The 4793-nt window shown below is 34.1% G+C and overlaps 1 pseudogene across 1 annotated transcript; it reads left to right on the forward strand.

Moving 5' to 3' along the window:
• The first annotated feature begins 233 nt into the window (after nucleotides 1-233).
• On the forward strand, nucleotides 234-4455 carry LOC146883285 (uncharacterized; annotated as a pseudogene). The gene is made up of 6 exons (XR_014985194.1): nucleotides 234-641; nucleotides 1197-1340; nucleotides 1483-1554; nucleotides 1728-1871; nucleotides 1969-3453; nucleotides 3560-4455. The product of XR_014985194.1 is annotated as an uncharacterized LOC146883285 (transcript).
• The last annotated feature ends 338 nt before the right edge of the window (nucleotides 4456-4793 follow it).

Genomic DNA, 4793 nt, shown 5'->3' on the forward strand with positions numbered 1-4793 from the left:
AGTCAACACTGCTTTCTCATAGAGATTCCACATGCAATGCACACACACACATTTTCTGTATCTTTCCACAGATAGGGACCCTCTTCACCAATCCTATCATAATTATTGTGGAAAAACCGCGTCTTTGGACTTTGAAAAAGGCTAAGAAGAATTTTGAAAGGATGTTTGGAATGGGCACTGATATATATATGCATTCCAACCAAATGCCGATTGCATTATAATAAGAAATAGATATTTGAATATGAATGAATCAATTATGAGAAAGGGTGTTTGCAGTTTGGTGCTTATGGCCTTCTGTATGATGCCTGAGCTAGCATCTCCCACCATCCCTCCTTCTTCCATCAATCAGGAACGACAGGCTTTGCTCAACACCGGTTGGTGGAATGATTATCGAAATATCTCTGACCATTGTGATTGGGAGGATATCTCTTGCAATGAAGCTGGAACTGTTACTGCTATTTACAGTTGGAAGATTCCTTCATCAAAAGAATTGCTTTGGATTCAGAAGTTGAACATCACTGCCTTCCCCAATTTAGTCACTTTGTATCTAGATGGAATGGGTCTTAGAGGAACCATCCCCACACAAATAGCCACACTTACTAACCTTAGCGATCTCGTCTTGTCTAACAATCATCTCCATGGTAACTTCTTCTAATTCTCTTCATTGCATTATCCCTTACAATTTCTGTCAATGGTGAATCTAACTATCTCTTTCCTCCTCTCATCCAATTGCAGGTTCAATACCACCGCAACTTGGCAACTTGACACAATTGCAAGTTTTATCTCTCTCTAAGAATTCTCTAGTGGGTTCAATCCCCTCTACACTGGGTAATTTGAAGAGTTTGTACGGTCTCTATCTTGGTTCAAACAAACTTGAAGGTAACATACAAACATTCTTACAAATTCTGTCAATTGGAGAATCTAACTGCCCCTTTCTTCTTCATCTCATCTAACTGCAGGTTCAATACCACCTCAACTTGGTAACTTGACACAACTGCGGACACTATCTCTTCAAAATAATTTTCTAGCAGGTTCAATCCCATCTACATTTGGTCATCTGAAGAGTTTGAACACTCTTTTTCTTGATTCAAACAAATTGGAAGTAACATACAATTATATTGCTCACCTAATTTACTTATCTCTTTCTTGTTAACAAGCGATGTAACCATCTTTTTCTTCCTCTCATCCAATTGTAGGTTCAATACCACCGCAACTTGGTAACTTAAAACAATTGCAAGAGTTATCTCTCTCTAGGAATTCTCTAGCAGGTTTTATCCCATCTACATTGGGTCAATTGATCGATTTGCGATTTCTCTATCTTGAATCAAACAAACTTCAAGGTAACATGCAACTATATTTCTCTTTCTTGTAGAATGTAACTATCTCTTTCTTCTTCTGATCCAATAATAGGTTCAATACCACCGCAACTTGGTAACTTGACACAATTAAATCTCTTATCTCTCTCTGGGAATTCTCTAGCAGGTTTAATCCCATCTACATTGGGTCAATTGATCAATTTGCGAACTCTCTACCTTGATTCAAACAAACTTCAAGGTAGGATGCCTATATAATTCAGGAATTTGAAAAAATTATAGAAATTGTATATCTCACGTAATTTACTCAAAGTTTCAATTCATTATACCTATATATATCAATTGCATTATGCATATAAAATCGTGTAAATGGAAGAATTTGAGCCATCTCTTTCATGCTTTGACCTACTGTAGGTTCAATACCACTACAACTTGCTAATTCCACACATTTGCTGGAATTAATTCTCTCTAATAATTCGCTAACGGGTTCAGTCCCGTCTACTTTTGGTCAACTCATGAACTTGGAAGCTCTTTATCTGGATTCAAACAAACTTGAAGGTAACATTATAATTCTCACGTAACTTTTACTCATTTCATTCTTCACAATATTGGAGAATCTGAATGTCTCTTTCCTGCCCATGTAATTTACTCACAGGTTCAATTCCATATACTTTGGGTCAATTAGAGAAAATGACAGATTTCTTCCTTCAATCTAACCAAATAACTGGTCCTATACCAGTAGAATTTGGAAATTTAAAAGGTTTACAAAGATTACATCTCTCAAATAATTTCCTTAACGGTTCAATTCCTTCTACTTTAGGCCTGTTGGAGAATTTGGTATACCTCTACCTTGATTCTAATCAAATACAAGGCCACATACCCGAAGAATTAGGAAATCTGGCGAAATTAAAAGTTTTGCAACTTTCTCATAATAAGATTTCAGGTTTCATACCTCCAAGTCTTTTGCAGATAAACACAATGTACTTTTTATATCTCTCATCAAATCAGTTATGTGGTTCAATACCATTAGAAACCATGATATGTCCCTATGCTTCAATAGTTGATTTAAGCAATAACTTGTTTAATGGAAGCATAACATCTCAAATTGTTTGTGTCAATGACCTTAATCTTAGTCACAATTTTCTTGAAGGCGAGATTCCATATATTTTTATACGGGGATCCATACCTAGTCGATTGGATCTTAGTTATAATAATCTCTCAGGAAGAGTATATAAGGAACTTGCTAGTCTATCATATATAAACCTTTCGTACAACTCCTTTGACTTCTTGCACGACCTTAACTCAAAATCAAAGGTACCAGACTATTGTTCTTTTCGAGAAGACTCGCTAATTGATGATCATCACATGCCCAATTTTTCATACTGCCACTTGGTTTACAAAACTGATCTTCAAACCAGAAAAAGTAAGCCAAGTATTATGTTGGTTGTTATTCCCATCATTTTCTTCAGCCTTTTAGTACTACTTTTAATATTATATTTCCTAAGATCTATTCCTAAGAAAAATTGTGAAGGAATATCAACAAAGAATGGAGACTTGTTTTCTATATGGAACTATGATGGTAAAATTGCATTTGAAGATATCATTGAAGCAACTGAAGACTTTGACCTCAAGTACTGTATTGGGACAGGTGGGTATGGCAGTGTCTATAGAGTAGAACTACCCAACGGCAATATTGTCGCATTAAAAAAGCTCCATCGATTGGAATCCCAAAATCCATCTTTCAATAGAAGTTTTCACAATGAGGTGAAGATGTTAACGGAAATTCGTCATAGAAACATCGTAAAGCTTCATGGCTTTTGCCTCCACAATCGGTGCATGTTTCTTATCTATCAATACATGGAAAGAGGTAGTTTATTTTATATTTTGAATAATGATGAGGAAGCTAAAGAGCTGAATTGGAGTAAGAGGGTAAATGTCATTAAAGGGATGGCACAAGCTTTATCCTACATGCATCATGATTGTACCACACCAATTGTTCATCGAGATGTAACAAGCAGTAATGTTCTATTAAACTCACAATTTGAGGCTTGTGTCTCAGACTTCGGCACAGCTAGACTCCTTGATCCTGATTCTTCAAATCAAACCTTGGTAGTTGGGACTTATGGCTACATTGCCCCAGGTGAATGTCACTTTCTATTACAAAAACCACAATATTTTTTATAAATGGCGTAATAATAAATTTTGATAAGTTGAGTTAACTTTGTTTATTTCTTTGTTAACAACAGAGCTTGCTTATACATTAAGAGTGACAGAAAAATGTGATGTTTATAGTTTTGGGGTGGTGACTTTGGAAACATTAATGGGAAAACATCCAGGAGAGCTAATCTCATCTTTATCAAAATCAACCATTCAAAATATGTTATTGAAAGATGTCTTGGATTCACGTCTTCCTCTTCCTCTTCGGAAAGATGCTCAAGATATATATCTTGTGGTAAATGTAGCATTATCATGTTTGTGCTCTAAACCAAACTTCAGGCCATCAATGCAACAAGTGACTGAGAAACTCTCTAGTTTCAAATTCCTATTAGATTTGCCTTTCCATGAAGTTTTCATCCATCAAGTGAGGAGCCAAGATATATTTCATCTTTCATCCAATTTTCAAGAATGAAGTCTAGTGAGCCAAAGTTAAGGGAAGTAACAATCTTTTGCATATTTAGACAAGTAAGAATTTATCGTTCATTGAATGCAAAAAATTTAGGTCATTTTGCTTTTCTAGTTTACATTAACAACTTCATTGTCAATTTGACTTACCTTTATTTGTTTATAGTGTGACTTCATAATAAGATTTCAGGTTTAATACATCCAAAACTATTGCAAATGGGCACAATATCCTCTTTTTAAAGCTCCATGACTTTTTCCTCCACAATTGGTGCATATGCTTTTGGTCTATCAATACATGGAAAGATATAGTTTATTTTATATTTTAATCCATCAATTGATGAGTTCGTACATAGGTTACCTTTGACCCAAGTGTCAAGAATGAACTCTAGTGAGTAAAAGTTAACGGATGTGATAACACTTTGCCTATCAAGAACGAGTAAGAAATTTTCCTTGCTTGAATGCAACAAATGCAGTTTTGTATTTTTGAGTTTACAAATCAACAACCCTTAATATCTTTGAATTTTATTTTTATTAAAACTATTTACTACCAGTAATATGTAGCTTCATAATTTGATTTTCACTTATATATTTATGTTAATATGTGGCGAAATAAGTACGATTATAATTAGATGAAAAGTTAATCTACTTTAATTACACTTCAAAAAATATATATATAAAATAAACTGATAAAAAGAATCAAATTTAAGTGAGTCAATCTACTTAATCCATTGTCTCGTAATACATTAAATCAGATTACAAAATTTTAAATCTACCAATAGGTAAACTTATTAAATTAACTCATTTTTAATTTAGCATAATGTGAATCAGAATGACTCACTTTGACATTTTCCACTAAAT

Source organism: Vigna unguiculata, chromosome 10 (assembly GCF_037176805.1).
Source record: "Vigna unguiculata cultivar grain cowpea cultivar isolate G323 ecotype 2 chromosome 10, ASM3717680v1, whole genome shotgun sequence".
Classification (NCBI taxonomy): Eukaryota; Viridiplantae; Streptophyta; class Magnoliopsida; order Fabales; family Fabaceae; genus Vigna; species Vigna unguiculata.